At 41.7% G+C, this 19119-nt stretch overlaps 1 protein-coding gene across 1 annotated transcript in view; it reads left to right on the top strand.

The window, feature by feature from the left end:
• Window positions 1–1341: 1341 nt before the first annotated feature.
• The window catches only part of GALNT3 (polypeptide N-acetylgalactosaminyltransferase 3), a 51422-nt gene continuing 33644 nt past the window's right edge, over window positions 1342–19119 (top strand). Inside the window, exon 1 of the mRNA XM_040229259.1 lies at window positions 1342–2403. The gene's annotated coding sequence lies outside the window, so the exon portion shown is untranslated. The remainder of the gene's footprint in view (window positions 2404–19119) is intronic.

Genomic DNA, 19119 nt, shown 5'->3' with positions numbered 1-19119 from the left:
CTAACAACAAATATGATCAAGTTGGTATGGTAATACACATAAGTAGCTCCTGAACTTTTGTGGGAAGAGGAGGAGAGCTTAAAAAATTGCAGGCAAGTACTGATATAAAAGGGGCTTTCCAGGTGGTGATAGTGGTAAAGAACCTACCTGCCAACGCAGAAGACATAAAGAAACAACGGTTTGATCCCTGGGCGGGGAAGATCCGCTGAAATAGGACACAGCAACCCACTCTAGTATTCTTGCCTGGAGAATCGTTTGGACAGAGGAGCCTGGCAAGCTAGAGTCCATAGGGTCATTAAAAGTCAGACATGGCTGAAGCAACTTAGCGCATGCACACACACACACACACACACACACAGATATTAAAATGTCATAAACATATAATGGTTCCTTGATGCTTGCAAGATAACAGTTCAGTTCAGTTCAGTTACTCAGCTGTGTCTGACTCTTTGCAACCTCATGGACTATGGCACGCCAGGCCTCCCTGTCCATCAACAACTCCTGGAGTTTACTCAAACTCATCAAACTCACGACCATTGAGTCAGTGATGCCATCCAACCATCTCATACTCTGTCATCCCCTTTTCCTCCTGCCTTCAATCTTTCGCAGCATCAGGGTCTCTTCCAATGAGTCAGTTCTTCACATCAGGCGGCCAAAGTATTGGAGTTTCAGCTTCAGGTACCACAATATATAAAACATACAACTAACTAAAGTTTTAAACCCGATTTATGACTGTAATATAAAACAGTACTGTGGACGCTAAAACCAGTGTTAGATTAACCAAGTCCTAAAAATACACCTGCTGATACTGTACTGACCAGTATTTCTAAGCGTTTACTTTTCAGTTCAGTTCAGCCACTCAGTCGTGTCTGACTCTTTGTGAATAAACCTTTACTTTAGTAAAGTAAACCTAGTAAAGTAAAGTACTTTAGGTCACACATAACACTAATATACCAATAAACAGGAACCATAAGAGTACGTGCCAAAATGCTGGAGGAAGGCCACAGGTAAACTTTATGGAAAAACCTGCCACCAGGTAATTAAGCATGCCACTGAAACATTTTCAGCTATTTTCCTCTTAATATTCCCACGTACACTCAAGATAGAGCTAAATAAATGGGTAAGTTCATAGGAAGGTAGAAAGGTCATTTTAAGTCCTGGTTTCGGGTGTGTCAATGCTTGTCAGAACAGCAGCAGGAAGACTGAAACAGAAAGTTGCATCTATCATAGGAGGATTTAAAATTTTTCTTTCTTTCTTTCTTTCTTTTGGTCTTGGGAAGAACAGCAAACCTCACCAGTTCCCTAGAGTCCGCGTTCTCACTTCCCAACTGATGTTGGGTTTAAGCAAAACTGCAGAGAAGCAAGCCCTCTCTAGGAAACCTCAGCGTCTTTGCAAACAAGGACAGCGGGTTGTTCTCTACTGTCGCTGCTTTCCCTCTCATCTGGCAATCCGTCTGCCTTTCGATAGCAACCCAGGAAGGAGTGGCGCGCCCCAAATTCGCGAGGCTCTGCCAAATACCAGAAGCTCTTCTTTGGAAGGCAGAGGCTCCTCCTTTGGACGTGAGGCGCCCCTACCAGAGCGCGCGCTTGCAGAAACGGAAACCACTAGCTGCGCTGAAGTGAGTCAAGTGATGAAATCAAGACTGCATGGGAAGGAAGCTCACCCAGTAGCTCACGAACCTAAGTGGTGACAGACGCTGCTGAACTCTGCTCGTGGAAACCCTACGAGCCAACGGTCGCTACTGCCATGAGGTGGTCCTCGGAGGCACGGGGCACCCCGATCTCCGGACAGCGCACCCCTTCATTCTGGCAAAACGCAGAGGAAGAGAAGTGTGTCTGAGGGATATCTAGGTCCTCTGGTTCCCTAAGGACTCAGACTGTGTCCTGGTTACAAGGTGACCCCTGACATCAGGTCAGCGCAGGACTCCCCAGGGTAGACAGGCTGAGACTCGCCCGGAACGGAGAACCAGCCTCACCTCTCGCGCGGACAGAGCAGCCGCGCGGCGGCCGCGCGCGGCCAGGGACTGCGCCCTCGCCCCGAGCGCGGACCTCGGTCCTCACCTGGAGCGCTCAGGTAGGGCTTGGGCGGGGCGGGAGGCTGGCGCGCAGGCGCGGGGCGGGGGCCTCGCCCCTGCCGACGTCGCAGGCTGGAGCTCACCTGGGAGACTCCGAGAGGAAGCGGAGCCTCGGTTCGGCCTCTCCTGGCAACGCCGGAGGCCCAGCGGGAAGGCAGGAGGCGGCGGCGGAGGAGGAGCTGGACTAAGCGGCAACTGTAGCGACAGCAACCGGAGCCGCCGTCGCCGCCGCCGCCGCCACCTGCACCTGGCGCCCGGCCCACGTCCAGCGCCTGCCGGGCCGCCGCTTCCCGCCGCCCTGCCCTGCCCTGCCCTGCCCACCCGCCAGGTGAGTCGGCGGGCCGGCGCCGGTGTCGGGGCGGGGGACCCGTTGCCCCAGGGCAGCATCGGAGGTGGGGAGGGGGGTCGGATGGACGCGGAGGCTCACGTGGCGGGGAGACCGGGACGGTCCCGGTGGCCGGTTGGAGATGGTCTCGAGAGCGGTGTTTCAGTTGCCCTTCGGGAGAGGCCGAAAGGGGTGCCCGAGGCCGGGGGAGGTGACGCCCCGGGGGTCACCCTGTCACCCGCGGTGCCCTCTGTAAGGAGGCTCCAGAAGATCCAGCCCCGGGCCGAAGTCCCGGGCGCCCGGAGCCTGTCCCTTTGAGGGTCGCGGACTGGGGGTGGGGTGGGGAGGTGGGAAGGGCCGGGAGCGGGGCGGCCGCGCTTCCTCTCGGCTAACAGGTTGCAGGTCTCCTCCCGCCCCGGTGCGGGTGCCGGAGCGGCGAGCCCGCGGCGGGAAGGGCCGAGCTTGGCAGACAACTTTCCCAGCCGGACCCCAGACAGTCCTAACTGGAAACCGCGGCCGCCGAGCCATTCGAATGGTTTCCGAGTGGTTTGGAAGGCGCTCTGTGGTCGGGACGCGGACATCCTTCTCTCTCTGTTTGGTCTCTGCGCTTTTCCGGGTGCGCTCCCTAAGCCAGAGCTGCGCCCACTTTCCGGTTTGATCAAGAAGTTATTTTCTTCGTGTCAGGAGGAAATCCAACTGCCACTCACTGACCGCACACCATCTCGTTAAAGGACCTGTTGACTTAACAACCTGCATATCGCGGGTTTGGTCTGCCTGTGGCATATGACTCAAAGGTTCAAAAAAACTTTGTTTCAGGAACCTGCCACGTCTGAACCTGGGTGTGCCAGGCCCAAATTCCTTTCCCTGCCTAATTAGGCTTTTCTGAAGCCTAAGAAATGAGGGTAAAACCGGTGCTTACCTTAGATTTTTATTTTCTTTTCTTTCAAAGCCCATTAAAGTACTTCCTTCTCTCTCAAAAACTCATCCAAACACCTCATTTTAAAATTGATCAAATAACTGTATCTGTTTTAAGAACTCCATGGAGTTATCAATTCTTCTGGTTTTCAAAATACCTTATCAAGTGAACAGTGAACATAATTTGCTATAGAAGTTATGCTGCAATATTGAAGACATTTTAATTCAATTTGTATTATTAAAAAATCAGAGTCGCTGCCTTTATTTGAGAATTTTTGGTTGTGGGGAAATCTATTGCTTTTTTTACTGTGCAAATTTTTCTTTGAATTTGTGGCTGAACTATGTAAGGTTAAAATCATGCCCTACAAATAAATTTCTATAAATTTAACTTTTAATATTGGTAGTCTAGCAGACATATTAGTTGAAACATTCTGAACAGTTTGTACCAAGCATCTTTCTTTTTGCATTGCTTTTAACTAGCATTTTTACATAGAAATTTTAATAATAAACAGTCTCACTGTCTAGATTTTTTTAGTTCTATCTTAGCTAAGTTTTTTAAAACAGTTTAAATTGAACACTTAACATAAAATGCCTTAGGAAACACAAATGATTTTTTTAAGGTGCAGTTAAAATTAAAAATTCCATCACAGCACAATAGGAGATTATTATTAATGATCGCTTTAACCAGTGCGTTTTGTTTTTCATAAAAGAGCCTCACCTTCCCTCTTAATCTTCTCGCCATACAGAGAAATATATGTGCTAAATACTGTTTAAAAATTAGATATGGGTGTTGCTCTCTCTGAGGGGCTTCACAGGTGGGTCAGTGGTAAAGAATCTATCTGCCAGTGCAGAAGATAATTTGATCCCTGGGTGGGAAAGATCACCTGGAGAAGGAAACAGCAACTCGTTCAAGTATTCTTGCCTGGGAATCCCATGGATAGAGGATCCTGGCAGACTACAGTCCTCAGGGTCATAGTCAGAGAGGACTGAGCAGCTGAGCACACAGGCATTGCTCTCTGGTATTAGTTTAATCTTATTGATTATTGGACCAGATGTTATTAGGTTATCTTTGCTTTTAATTCTAGAGAGAAATGTAATATATCTGCATTGTCTAGAGTAACAGTGTGTCTCATTTAAACTATCTGTAAAATAGAAAAAATAATACTTCCCTAGATTAAGATAATGAGGACTTAAGTCAGAACTCCCTTCTAGCCCTACCATTCTTAGGATCCCCTTCTCACTTTGGCTGTCCAGCCAACCCGTCCATTTTGTGATGAACTGAAGCTAAGAGATTCTAACTTCAGTTCACCCAGCAAGTTAATAGTAGACATGGCCTTATTTGAGTGACTTGACTCAATCAAGACCCATGTTATCTTTTCTTTTCACCACCCACCTTCTCATTTATCTTAAGATGTTTACCTTTCTGTCTTTCATATAGTTTGTAAGTCCTTTGTAATTACAGAACAGTCAATTGTTCTTTGTGCAGCTCTGATTTACTCTAATTTCTACTGTCCAGATGATGCCTGACTCCATGGAGACTGAGTGAGGCTGTCAATCTTTTCTCTTACTGTGAGCACATGTGTATTGATGATGACATGTGGCTTGAGATTTTTAATCCTTCCTTGGTATTTCAGAGCCACATTTAATTTTTGAGTCAACTTGGATGACATAATTTAGTCTTCTGATCTTTTATTATATTGGCTTAAAATGTATTTTATTTTAAGCCAATAAAACATCAATGTTTTTAAAACTTTATTTTTTTTTGGACTGCAGTCCTCAGAATTGCATTCCATTCTTCAATACAATAGACTGAAGTATGTGTGTATATAAATGAAGCAAGGTTTACAAGGCAGTACTTAACCTTACAACTGGATGTTCTCTATTATTTACTGTAAAAAATACTGGTCCTAAAACACTGTATTGATTTTATGGGCCCAGATGGGCTGGAACCTACAATAAAAATAGTGATGTCCTATTGAATTTACATTTTTTTAAGGCTGACTAAGTTTGTGTCTCTCTCTCACACACACACATATTCACGGGGAAGAAAATCAAACTGTACTTTTAAAAAATGTATAAAATTATAATGTAATCCTTATGAAACATTTATTGGATGGCTAGAGGCTCTAGGACCTGGTGCTAGACCAAATCTCTCAAACATTAGGAACTGCGTGAAAACTTATTGTACATCATTGTTATCTTAAATGAGTTCTCAGTATATTGTGGTATGTTTGGGGATAGAAAAAACTGGAAAGGTTTTTCTGAAGGGATTTCAGTGGTAACTGTTATCAAATGAAAGCTTGAGAGAGAAAAAGAATTATGTCCAGCTCTAAGTGCTAACTTTTATGGCTGAATTATATGCTGGGTGGAGTGTGAAAAAAATTATAGTAAACTGGCAAATTTATTCTTTGGTTTGTAGTTTGTTAATGTATATTTTCCTTTTACTATGAAACAAACATAAGACATATTATAGAAATCATACCATTTACCCACCCCCCCTGCAAAGACTAGGTTGGGAATTTGAGAAATTTGATTGGATCCCTAAAGGACCTGTAGGGATGTACGCTTGGAAGCTCTTATTGGATTTGATTAAGCCTTCCATAGGAGCTTTTAATTTTAACCTGCCTTCCGATTCCTGGTAAAAGGAATCTTTCTCCAAAAGCAAATATTACTGTTTTAATATTTTGGAAATGATTAATGCTCAGATCATCTTCAGACATATTTAACTTTTTGCTGTCCATAGAATATAAAAATACATTTGTTATGCCAGATCTTTTATGATGGTAAAATCTTATTGAGAAAGAAATATTTTTAATCACCTATCTAATTATACATCTAGTTAGGATCAGAATGATTAGTTTGATATAATTTGAGTAATCAAAACACAATTAATATGGGGCCAATAGCAGCAATGAATTCAAATCAGTGCCAGTAAAGACAAAAGACCAACATGCATTAACTTATGGCAAAGCAGAGACAAGTAAGACTCTGAATTCTAGGTTATTAGTGACTACTGGCAGTTAGATGAAATCTCCTTCAGTCGTTCTCTGGGTTGGCCTCATATTTTTGGCACTAAACAGAGATTATTTTCCCAAGTACACATTTTTCCCCTATAATTGTTTCAGTTTCAAACTGTCCAAACTAGTTTTTTCATCTCACCTATCCCATTGCCTGCTGGACATCTTTAAGATGTCATAATTACCTGAGATTATACATGTGTAAGCCAGAACCTTCATCCCATCAAAACAGCAACAGCAAAAGACAACCTCTTTTACTTCCTGTATCTTCTTTATGAGCACTAGTACATTTACTGTATCTTATCCACAAATCCAAAACCAAAAGAGTCTCTGATAACAAAAAGCTTTTTGGTTAACTTTTTTTTCAGTAAAATTCAATGCATTTGCCGTGAAACCTGAGTGAATTGTCAAGAAGCTGTTTATCATCTACTCTGCTTGGTGGATGTGTCTGGCTGAAGAAATAGTTCTATGCTTGATTGTGTGTGTGTGTGTGCTAAGTCACTTCAGTCATGTCCGACTCTGTGTGACCCTGTGGACTATAGCCCTCCAGGCTCCTCTGTCCATGGGATTCTCCAGGAGAGAATACTGGAATGGGTTGACATGCCCTTTTCCAGGGGATCTGCCTGACCCAGGGATTAAACGTTCCTCTCTTACATCTCCTGAGTTGGCAGGTGGGTTCTTTACCAGTAGTTCCACCTGGGAAGCCCCTCTGTGTTTGACTACATGGTACCATCCAAGTGCTGCTGGGGGATACTCTGTTATACTGGGTATGTAAACCGTATCTCCTTTACAACATCCAAAATGTTTCAATTTTTGAAACATATTAGGCTCCTGGGATTTTGGAGAAGGGGTTATTGATCTGTATCACCACCCAGGTGTCATGCCAGAAATCCAGAGGTCATTTTTTACTCTTATTTTAACTTCTAGAACTATCAGAATACTGAATCTCTTTAAGGTTTTCCACCTATTCCGCCCCCCCCCCCAATTCCTCTCCTATTTCTACTGCTCTAGTTCAGGGTCTTATCGCCTTTTGTCTTGGGTACCATAGTCACCTGCCACCTGATATCTCAGTGGATAGTGTTAGGCTCAAATCCATCCTCAGAAGAACCCCTGAGGTGCTAATCTCTTTAAAAATATAAACCTGAACTTCTCTCTCCTCTGCCTCAAATCATGTAATGACTTTTCATAGCTCACGGGATAGAGAATCTATGGCCCTTAAAATGGCCCCACCAGATATGGCCCTTGTTTAACTATGGATTTATACTCAGAATTTTTTATTTCAGCAACAGATGTCATCGGTTTTGTTTTTTTTGTTGTTGTTGTTGTTTGTTTGTTCCTCTGAACTGCTCAGAGCACCTTCCCTCTTATGTTTACTTCTATAACTTTTTCGGATTCTTAAGAGTCAACTGAGATCTCACATCATTTAGGATACTGCCACCCCAACCAACATACACTCCACATACACCTTGTAAGGTATAGTTCGGGCTGAGGCAGAAAGAGGAAAGACGACCTCAACAGAAGTAGGTTTACCTTTATTCAGGAAAGGAGGGGCGACAGTCGGCCTAATGACCAGGCTGAGCTCGGAGAGGGATCAGGGAGGCTCCATATTTATAGGGACGTTTGTGGAAGCGATAAAGGAAACATTAATCAGGCGGGATATTTTGGGTATTTTTTAGTTGAGATGGTGTTTGTAGTTGGGCAGGGGGTGATAAGTCTTCTGTGCAGTTGTAGGGGGTGGAAGGTTTCTGGACAGGGCGTGATAAGTCCCAGATAGATGCAATCGGCCTGAAGCATCAAGGCGGGACCTAAAGTTCTGTTTTGTTTTCTCCGAAGTTAGATGATTCAGCAAGGGCCTTTGAAACTGTTGTTTTCTTTTCTAGGCCCAAAAGACTCCTTCACACCTGAGCTGGGTGAGGTGTCTTTTTATCATGTGACTTAACGTATGTGATGTAATACAGTCTGCTGGCTCACCTGTGAACTCACACACAATTTTTATTAATAAATTATTTGTGAAACATGTAAAATTTCTCTTTCCACTTAAACTATTATGGAATAAAAATATTGAAGTAAAAATGGCGCAGAAAAGAGAGAGAGGCATTGGGCAGGAAGTATATTTGCTTTTTTTATAGACATTGCAGAAATTGGGAAGTAGGAAACATAATTAGGCTATTTAATTTATATAGCTATTATTTCCATCTGATTTCTTTGAATTCAGTGTTATTTTTGTTCCTTTTGGTTCTGTTCCAGGATCTGGGTTTTACCATTTAGAAGTGAAAAGTTAATTTTGTGATTGAAATGCCTTGCAGCTTTTGTTTGCAAATATTCTACAATTGAGTACATTTGTATTGGTGAGAAGTTTAGGAGATCAGCTTTCATGTAAAGAATATAATGTGATTAGACTAGACCAGAAAAGAAAAAAGAAAGATGAAAGGTTCCTTCTTGGAAGCCTCCCTTCACCAAGTTCTGTCAGTTTTACCTCTTAAATAAATATTTCTCAAATCCATCGACTTTTCTCTATTCCTAGCACTAGCATCTCTTGCCTGAACTTTTGCCAGGTCCTCCCTGTTGCCTCTCTGCACTTCCTTCTAGTTGCTTCTTCTCAGGGTACCTAGAGGGATCTTCTCAGAATATTGGACTTAGGCCTTTCCTTGCCTCAGGGTAAGTCAAATTCCTTAAGATGGCTTAAAGGCAGGCTTGATTTAGTTCTTGCCCAGAGCACATCTCTCTCATCATCACTCTGTGTTCTAGCTCTCAGCTCTTAGTCACTCAGTCCTGTCTGACTCTCTATGACCTCATGGACTACAACGCACCAGGCTTCCCTGTCCATCAACAACTCCCAGAGCTTGCCCAAACTCATGTCCATTGAGTCGATGATGCCATCCAACCATCTCATCCTCTGTCATCCCCTTCTCCTCCCACCTTCAATCTTTCCCAGCATCAGGGTCTTTTCAAATGAGTCAGCTCTTTGCATGAGGTGGCCAAAGTATTGGAGCTTCAGCTTCAATATCAGTCCTTCCAATGAATATTCAGGGTTGATTTCCTTCAGGATGAACTGGTTTGATCTCTGCAGTTCAAGGGACTCTCAAGAGTCTTCTCCAATACCACAGTTGCTAGGCATCAATTCTTTGGCGCTCAGCTTTCTTTATTGTCCAACTTTCACATCCATACACGACTACTGGAAAAACCATAGCTTTGACTAGATTGATCTTTGTTGGCAAGTAATGTCTTTGCTTTTTAATATGCTGTCTAGGTTGGTCAAAATTTTCCTTCCAAGGAGCAAGCGTCTTTTAATTTTATTGCTGCAGTCACCATCTGCAGTGATTTTGGAGCCTAAGAAAATAAAGTCAGCCACTGTTTCCCCATCTATTTGCCATGAAGTGATGAGACTGGATGCCATGATCTTAGTTTTTTGAATGTTGAGTTTTAAGCCAGCTTTTTTGTTCTCTCTTTCACCTTCATCAAAGGGCTCTTTAGTCCCTCTTGGCTTTCTGTCATAAGGGTGGTGTCATCTGCATATCTGAGGTTATTGATATTTCTCCCAGAAAACTTGATTCCAACGTTAGCTTTATCCTGCCCAGCATTTCACATGATGTACTCTGCATATAAGTTAAATAAGAAGGGTGACAATATACAGCCTTGACATACTCCTTTCCCCATTTTAAACCAGTCCATTGTTCCATATCCGGTTCTAATTGTTGCTTCTTGACCTGCATGCAGATTTTTCAGGAGGCAGGTAAGGTGGCCTAGTATTCCCAACTCTTTAAGAATTTTTCAGTTTGTTGTGATCTACACAGTCAAAGGCTTTGGTGTAGTCAGTAAAACAGAAGTAGATGTGTTTCTGGAACTCTCTTGCTTTTTTGATGATGCAACAGATATTGGCAATTTGATCTCTGGTTCCTCTGCCTTTTTTAAATCCAGCTTGAATATCTGGAGGTTCATGTTTCACGTATTGCTGAAGCCTGGCTTGGAGAATTTTGAGCATTACTTTGCTGGCATGTGAGATGAGTGTAATTGTGCGGTAGTTTGAACATTCTTTGGTATTGCCTTCCTTTGGGATTGGAACTGACCTTTTCCAGTCCTGTGGCCACTGGTGAGTTTTCCAAATTTGCTGGCATAAAGAGTGCAGCATTTTAACAGCACCATCTTTGAGGATTTGAAATAGCTCAACTGGAATTCCATCACCTCCCCTAGCTTTCTTTGTAGTGATGCTTCCTAAGGCCCACTTGACTTCCAGGATGTCTGGCTCTAGGTGAGTTATCATATCATTGTGATTATTTGGGTCATGAAGATCTTTTTTGTATAGTTCTTCTATGTATTTTTGCCACCTCTTCTTAATATCTTCTGCTTCTGCTAGGTCCATACCATTTCTGTCCTTTATTGTGCTTGTCCTTTATTGTTCTAGCTCTACCAGCTTTTTTTCTTTTCTTTTATTTGCCAAGTCCCTCCTGCCTTTAGGTCATGTGTCATTCTTCCTGTCTGGAACTCTCCTTCCTCTTTCACCCTATCTAGCTAAAACTTACCTTCTGATTCCAATTTAAGCTCTTACTGTAACTGGAATTCTTTTTCATGGGTCTTTTTCCCCACCTCCAGCTATGGATTAAAGTGAAGACTGAAGCCTAAAGAGGTAAAGTCCTATTTAATACCTGGGAATATTACCTTAAATAAAATTAAAGTTTCCTCACAAAAGGAGCAGACTTTAGTATGTGACTCATATGTATAAAAAATAGATTTTAGTTATTAATGCCTTTATATTTTTACCAAATAACAGTAGTTAATATTTATTGTCTCAATAAGTTTTAGTCCTCAGTTACTATTTTACTACTGAGCAGTTATGTGCCAGGCATATTTTAGGAACTTACGTGAATTAGTTGTTTAATTTTCAAAGCTGCTCTATGAAGTGCATGTTTTTTCCCCCTAATTTAGAGATAGGAAAATTGAAGAATAAGTAATTTTCCTCTATCTACAAGGCTAGTGAAATGTCAGAGCCAAGATTCAAATCTAAGTAGTCTCATTCCAAATCCTATACTTCCCCTGACTTATATGTAAATAAAATTAAGTAGGATTTAAAAGATTCTGCAATAGCAACAGAAATCCTCTCAACCCTCATCTCCCCCAATCGTACTATGAGAAGGCAGTCACTTTCACCTCTTTTAGATGTTTCTTCCCATTTTTACCTTTTGAAATAATATGCTTATACTGCTATTTCTTAATGTATTATTTTGACATTACCTACTGACTGCCCATATGGTAGATAAATGTTACGCTTTTTCACACACATACCCATTACACTCCCTACCTTGATTTCCCAATAGATGTCACAATATAGTCTCACATTTTGTTGGCATTTTAGTATGTATTTATTGTTGTGAAATCTTGTTCACCACTGAGCCGAGCAAGTCTATTATGAACATGCTTCCTTGTAGAATTTTAAAAAATCTTTGAGTTAATCATAAACTCACTTAAGAAAAAAGAACATGTTTAGTTTTTCCATATATGGTTTTCTATATAATCCAACACTGTCTCAGTAAGATTTTTTTCACCTAATCAAACCTATCAAATTCATGGGTCCCTTTCCTAGAGCTCTCTGTCTTCTTGTTTCTCTTTGGACCGTTGCTTTCTAGTCCTGTTCCATAGTAATTGTTCGGGCTTTTTCTTTGCTGACATTTCTGACAGAGTTCGTGTTTATTAGATGCCATGACTTCTGTTGTTTTTGTGCTCCCTAATTTGGATGGAACACCCTTACATCCAGTAGCCCTTTTCCTTTCACTGTGTCCTCTAAATACCCAGTTTTACTCTCTGGAGGCAATTAATGCTTTTTTCTTTAAAAAAATAAAAATAAAAACAATATGTGTATATTTTCTCTGTTTTTGAAATGCAAATAAATTTTGCTTTTTTTCCCCCCCATTTAACTATATTATGGACATCATATCAGCATATAAAGTTGCTTCTTTGTTTTTAACTTTGCTTACTATTCCATCATATGACTCTATCGTTACTTATTTATCTAGTTCCCTTTTGGTAGAGTTGTAGGCTGTTTCAACCTTTTGATATTAAAAAGAATGCTTTACCCTGGAGAAGAAAATGGCAACCCATTCCAGTATTCTTGCCTGGAAAATCCAATGGACAGAGGAGCCTGGTGGGCTAGAGTTCATGGGGTCGCAAAGAGTCGGATATGACTTAGCAACTAAATAACAACAACAAACATGGAAGCTGTTCTTTTTTCTTTTTACTTTTCTATGTTTTAGAATTTTCCATAATAGAAACTTTAATAGAAATTTTTTTAAAAAGAATGCTTTAATGTAAAAACTTCACAGCTTTTTATTTGAATACTAACATATGTGCGGGATAAATTTCTAGAAGTTATTCTCATACTTGATTGGGTTATTCTCATACTCATACAAAGTATTCTCCATACTTTGATGGAGCTTTGGATAGTATGAGACCTTGCATGTTTGATGATTCTGCATCAAATGGGGTGAGAATAAAGGGTAAAAGAATAAGTGGGTAATACTGGTGATAAGTGGGCCCTTCTGGAGAACAATTAATAGTGCATAGAGGGTTTCTAATGCAAATTGTTTTCTTTGAGCTTTTGACCATGACATTTGTTTTTTCAGATATGACCCATCTTTTTGAACTTTGTCATCACCTCCTTAATGTTCATGGCTTCTTGCTCCATTATTTTAGCTCTAGGTCTACCCCTGAAGTAATCCAGAGCAGAGATTATGTTGTTATTTTTCAGTCACTTAGTTGTGTCCAACTTTTTTGTGACCCCCATGGACTGTAGCCTGCCAGGTTCCTCTGCCCATGGGATTTCCCTGGCAGGAAATACTGAAGTGGATTGCCATTTCCTTCCCCAGAGGATCCTCCTGACCCAGGGATTGAATCTGCATCTCCTGAATTGTAGGCAGATTCTTTACCACTGAACCACCAGGGACGCCCAAGCATGTCATTAAGTGGTCTTTTTCAGCAAGCCAAGAACCTATCTTTAACGCCCTTCACAGCTTAACAACCTTCCCAGCCTCCACACTGATTTATTTGTTGAGTTCAGCTAACTCTTATTTCCAAATCATATCCTGAGCCTCCACACCTCTTCTGCTCTCACTTGGATTACTTTTACTAGTCTCCTAATTGCCTTCAGCCTCCTCTCTGGCTTTCCCAACCATCTCCCCTCAGGGGGAAAAAAAATCCATATTCATCACAGCTTCAAGAGCAATCATTTCAAATTTCAGTTCTGATTAGTTCACCACCCTGCTTAAAATCCATTAAAGCCTCTTCCCTTTGCCTGAAGGTTTAAGTGTTAATACAGATCCCACAGAATTAGGTACCCCTCCCTTCTCTACATGGAGCTTGGCATTCAACATGTGTTTCATAGGCCTCAGTGTGTGGTATCGTCCTGACAAAAATTGCCCTACTTGAGGTCATCTGTTGAAAGGAGAATTAAAGTTTAGGCTGACGTTGTTTTATTTCCAACTGAAACATACATTAAAAGGGTTTTTTTTATGCTTTAACCAAAGGATGCAGAAATTTCAAATGGTAACTGAATCAGTGGAGGGATATCGTGTGCTTCAAATCAGGCACATGTCTGGCCTAATCTTAAAGGAAGACATTGCTTTTATGCATAATTAAAATAAATAATGTTATGGATTTATGGAGAATTTATTTTGTTCTTTTATATCTGGGGATGTGTTAGCTAATGGAAATGGGGTAAGTATATATAAATGCTGAGGTGGAAGTTTTTTTTTTTTTAATTTCTAGACTAGAGGGTTGGCAGACTACAGCCCTTGGGCCACATTCAGTCTACCACTTGTTTTTGTAGAGAAAATTTTATGAGAACCAGCTATGCCCCTTTATTTATATATTGCCTATAGCTGTTTCTACACCACAAAAATAGAGTTGAGGGGTTGCAATACAGATGATATGGTCCACAGAGCAAAAAAGATTTACTGTTTTGCCCTTTCCAGAGAGTTTGCTGACACTTTCTAGAGAGGAATGGAAGTTGAGAGCTTGAGAGCAAGTATTTACTAAATGAGTTGTGCATAAACCTGTAGAAAGATGAATGCAAAGGGATAAAGGTTTGAGCAAGCAATCTTCACTTCTCCCCTATTTCTTAATACTCTGAGGCCTCAAAAGGAGAGTGCATGGACAGGCATGTATCTGCAACTTGTGAGTTTTGGACTCCAAAAGGAATGTTTGATTGGATTTATTGTATGCAACTTGCACACCCATCTTCCAACTGTATTCCATAACAAGGCCCCATGCACACTTCCTTCACTAAGATATTGAGAAAAAAACAATGAAGGGGCCCCTGCATTGTTCTACAGTTGCTATCTTTAGTAACCCATTGAGAATGGCTCCCTAATTTCAGTGGAGATGGTGGAATCCTATAGCAGCAGAAACCAAGTGGCAGCATTTAACCACCAAGGATGAATCGGGTTACCTGTGCAATAAAGGAAGGCAGGGACATAGGTGTAATCAGAAGGTATTGGCCCTCAGATGGGGCCAGAACCTCGAATGGTTTTGTGGGTAAAGTCATCAACACACTTCTGGCATTTTGTGTATTTCACAGGAGAAGCTCTAGATCTGGTAGCAAAAAGCTTTAGTGGCCACAGTTGAGAATCATGACCTTTCATCCAGTTTCCAAACCTAAGTCAGTTCCCAAGTCGAGAGTGATTTGATTGACGTAGTGGCCTGTTCCCCTCGAGGAAGAACACTGTGTCACTGCCTCAAGCATATACCATAAACCTTCCTCTAAGACTGAACTGAACTGAAGCCTTTCCCAAAGGAACCTGTAGCCATTTGTTAAACTGCATTTTGAGGAAAAGGAAATAATCATAGCTTTCACACTTAATTCCTGAGGACCAAAAATATCCTTGTGGACCACCAGTCAAAATGGGGACTTAGAATGGCCATGCAATGTATGGAGTCTTGGCTCAAGCCTGACTCACAGTGTGCTCAGATGGTCAGAAGATCCACTCTGTGGATCTTATTTCCCCAGTTTCTCAAAGTATAATTGGAATAGATATACAAGATAACTATATTAGCTTTCTAAATCACAGATCCAGGACCACTATGGTAGGGGACCTAAGTGGAAGACCTTAGGACTTTTCCCTTGTAAGACAGTAGGTCAGAAGCAGTGCCATATCCCAGAGGAAATTGTTGAGTTTAATGCCACCATCAAAGATTTGAAATAAGACTAGTGATATTTGTCACATCTCCATTTACCTCACTATTTGGCCTGTGCAAAAGTTGGATAGATCTTAGAGAATGACTGGACTACCATAAATCGAATCCTTGGCTGATTCCGCATTACAGCTGACCTTTGAACAATATGCAGGTAGTGGCACCAACCTTCCAAATAGTTAAAAATCTGAATATAATTTATAGTCAGCCTTCTAACTGTATAGTTTCTCTATATTGGCAGTTCTGCATCCGCAGATCCAAAAACCTCAGATCACATAATATGTTTTCACTGTTGAAAACATACACGTGTGAGTGGACTCATTCATTTCAAACCCATGTTGTCCAAGGAGCAGCTGTAGTTGCTGACCCAGATATAGTGTGTTTACTTGATCAAATCAGCACAGCCCCTGGCTTTTGGTGTGTACCTACTGATATGATGAATTTACCAGGACTACCAAAAGCAGTTTGCTTTTATTTAGCAGGGCCAACCATATAGTGTTACAGTTTTGCCTCAGGGTCAGGTTAGTCCTTCTGTTCTAGAAATCTTAATCATCCCAACATTCCACAAAACATCACACTGGCCTACTGTTGATGCTATTTTATTGATTGTATCCAATGAGCAGGAAGTACTTGGTACTTTAGATGTCTTAGTAAAGTATATGAGAACCAGAGGGTAATATTGATAATTGATAACCAGAGGGTAATATAATATTGATAACCAGAGGGTATATTACCAGAGGGTAATATTGATAATTCAGCCTCACAAAAATTCAAGAACACTTAAGTAACATTTCTGGATATTCAGTGGTCACTTTGCCCAAAAGGCCCTTCTGGATTTTGAGGCAACATGTACTACCTTTAAACATGCCACTTCAGCCTGTCTACAGAGGAACCTATAAGGTTGCTAGTTTTGAAAGACGATCAGAACAAGAAAGGCTGTGCAGCAAGTCCAGGACATATGCATACTGGGCTCCCAATCTGGCTGTGTGACCTAGCAGAGTCTATGATTTTCTGAGTGTCTACAGGAAATGGAGAGGCTGTACAGAGCCTCTGACAAGCACCAAAAGCAGAATCACAGTGCAGATTTCTGAGATATTGAAGTAAACCTCTGACTTCTTTAGCTAACTCTTCACCCTTTGACACACAGCCTTTGAAACATTTTTTGGTTTGCTACCAGGTAGATCCTGAATACATGAATGTAGGGTGTCAGTTTATCATGTGGACCAGACTTCTCATCATTGAGTGTTGTCTGAGCTACCTTGCCATGAAGTTGGCCATTCTCAGCAACAATCTGTCATCAAGTGGAAATGGTATTGTCAGGGAGAGGGAAATGTCCTCCTCTGCTCCTCCCGAGTCCCTGTGACTGGATTAATAATAAAATTGACATGAGAGTCCAACAGAAATAAAAGAAACAACTTTTAATGCATGCACACAGAGTTCTCATAGAAGATGGGACCTAAGAAGTGGCCAGAGTAGGCATCTTTTATACTTTTTCCACAAAGAAACAATAAAACTTGTGAGGGATTGATAGGACAAAGAAACTTAGGCTTTGAGTGCTCAGTTGGTAAAGAATCTAAACAATTTGGGCTGTAGTAATTAAAGAAGTAACAAAGTGTGTGTGTATGTTTAATACAGGTTTCTTGGCCCCAGATTCCTTGTCTCTGGCAATAGGGTGTCCTCTACCTACAGATGGAGCGCATGCCCCCATTCACAGGAGAGGTTTATTTCCTGCTCTCTGGTATACAGGAGGGCTGAAGGGTCCCTCTTTCATTGGATATTTCTTTTTCTTTTTTTAGTTAGTCATGTTTGACTCTTTGAGACCCCATGTACTATAGCCCCCTCCAGGCTCCTCTGACTATGGGATTTTCTGGGCAAGAATACTGGAGTGGGTGGCCATTCTCTTCTCCTGGGGATCTTCCTGCCCCAGGGATCAAACCTGGGTCTCCTGCATTGCAGGCAGGTTCTTTACCATCTGAGCCACTAGGGAAGCCCAGATGTTTCATAAGTAACTTTAATTCAAAATAATATGCCATTGGGTATATTTGGTGGGGAGGTCTAGCCCTCAGCCCCAGTAGTATGTAAGGGACAGAGCTTGTGCAAATTTGGAAAGTACGAGCAAATGACTTGGACTCCTTTGATAGCAGCTCCTATTGTATTTCTCAAGCCTGTCTGGAGAAACTGGGAGACAGACTGGTTATAGGGGAGTCTGCAGAATACGCTGGTATCATTCAAGAGCTGATACCCAGCAAGAGAATTCCAGAAAAACATCTACTTCTGCTTTATTGGCTATGTTAGGGCCTTGGACTGTGTGGATCACAACAAACTGTTGGGAATACCAGACCATCTTACCTGCCTCCTCAGAAACTTGTTTGCAGGTCAAGAAGCAACAGTTAGAACCGAACATGGAGAAATGGACTGGTTTAAAATTGGGAAAGGAGTATGTCAAGGCTGTATATTGTCACCCTGCTTATTTAACTTATATGCAGAGTACATCATGCGAAATGCTGGGCTGGATAAAGCTAAAGTTGGAATCAAGTTTTCTGGGAGAAATATCAATAAGCTCAGATATGCAGATGACACCACCCTTATGACAGAAAGCCCAGAGGGACTAAAGAGCCCCTTGATGAAGGTGAAAGAGAGAATAAAAAGCTGGCTTAAAACTCAACGTTCAAAAACTAAGATCATGGCATCCAGTCCCATCACTTCATGGCAAATAGATAGGGAAACAATGGAAACAGTGAGAGAGTTTATTTTCTTAGGCTCCAAAATCACTGCAGATGGTAACTGCAGTGCTTGCTCCTTGGAAGAAAAGCTATGACAAACCTAGACAGCATATTAAAAAGCAGAGACATTACTTGCTAACAAAGGTCCATCTAGTAGTCATGTATGGATGTGAGAGTTGGACCATAAAGAAAGTTGAGTGCTGAAGAATTGATGCTTTTGAACTGTGGAGTTGGAGAAGACTCTTGAGAGTCCCTTGGACCGCAAAGAGATCCAACCAGTCCATCCTAAAGGAAATCAGTCCTGAATATTCATTGGAAGGACTGATTCTGAAGCTGAAGTTCAAATACTTTGGCCACCTCATGTGATGAGCTGACTCATTAGAAAAGACCTTGATGCTGGGAAAGACTGAGAGCAAGAAGAGAAGGAGGTGGCAGAGGATGAGATGGTTGGATGGCATCATAGATTCAATGAACATGAGTTTGAGCAAACTGGGAGACAGTGAAGGACAGCGAAGTCTGCCATACTGCAGTCCGTGGGGTCACAAAGGTCAGACATGACTGAGCAACTAAACAGCAAATTCAAGAGTGGTTAGCTATAGCACTACAACTCTCCTCATTGTAAAGGGCAGTGGAGAAGGAAAATTCTCCCAGTAGGCAGAATTTTGAATAGTAGATGTGATTTATATAGTGTATCTGAAATGAGAGATGTCAGCACTAAAGGTATATAGTGCGCCATGGGCAGTTGCTCATGGTTCAACTGTATGGTCAGGGACTTAGGAGAAACAAGATTGGAAGATTGGTGACAAGGAATTTTGAGGGAGTGGTATAAGGACGGACTTTTCAAAAAAGGGGAGATCCTGAAGAAACTCATGTCCCATCTGAAT

This window comes from Oryx dammah, unplaced genomic scaffold, assembly GCF_014754425.2.
Source record: "Oryx dammah isolate SB20612 unplaced genomic scaffold, SCBI_Odam_1.1 HiC_scaffold_27, whole genome shotgun sequence".
NCBI lineage: Eukaryota > Metazoa > Chordata > Mammalia > Artiodactyla > Bovidae > Oryx > Oryx dammah.
Note: the sequence above shows the minus strand (reverse complement) of the source record. Positions and strands in the feature narration are given on the sequence as shown.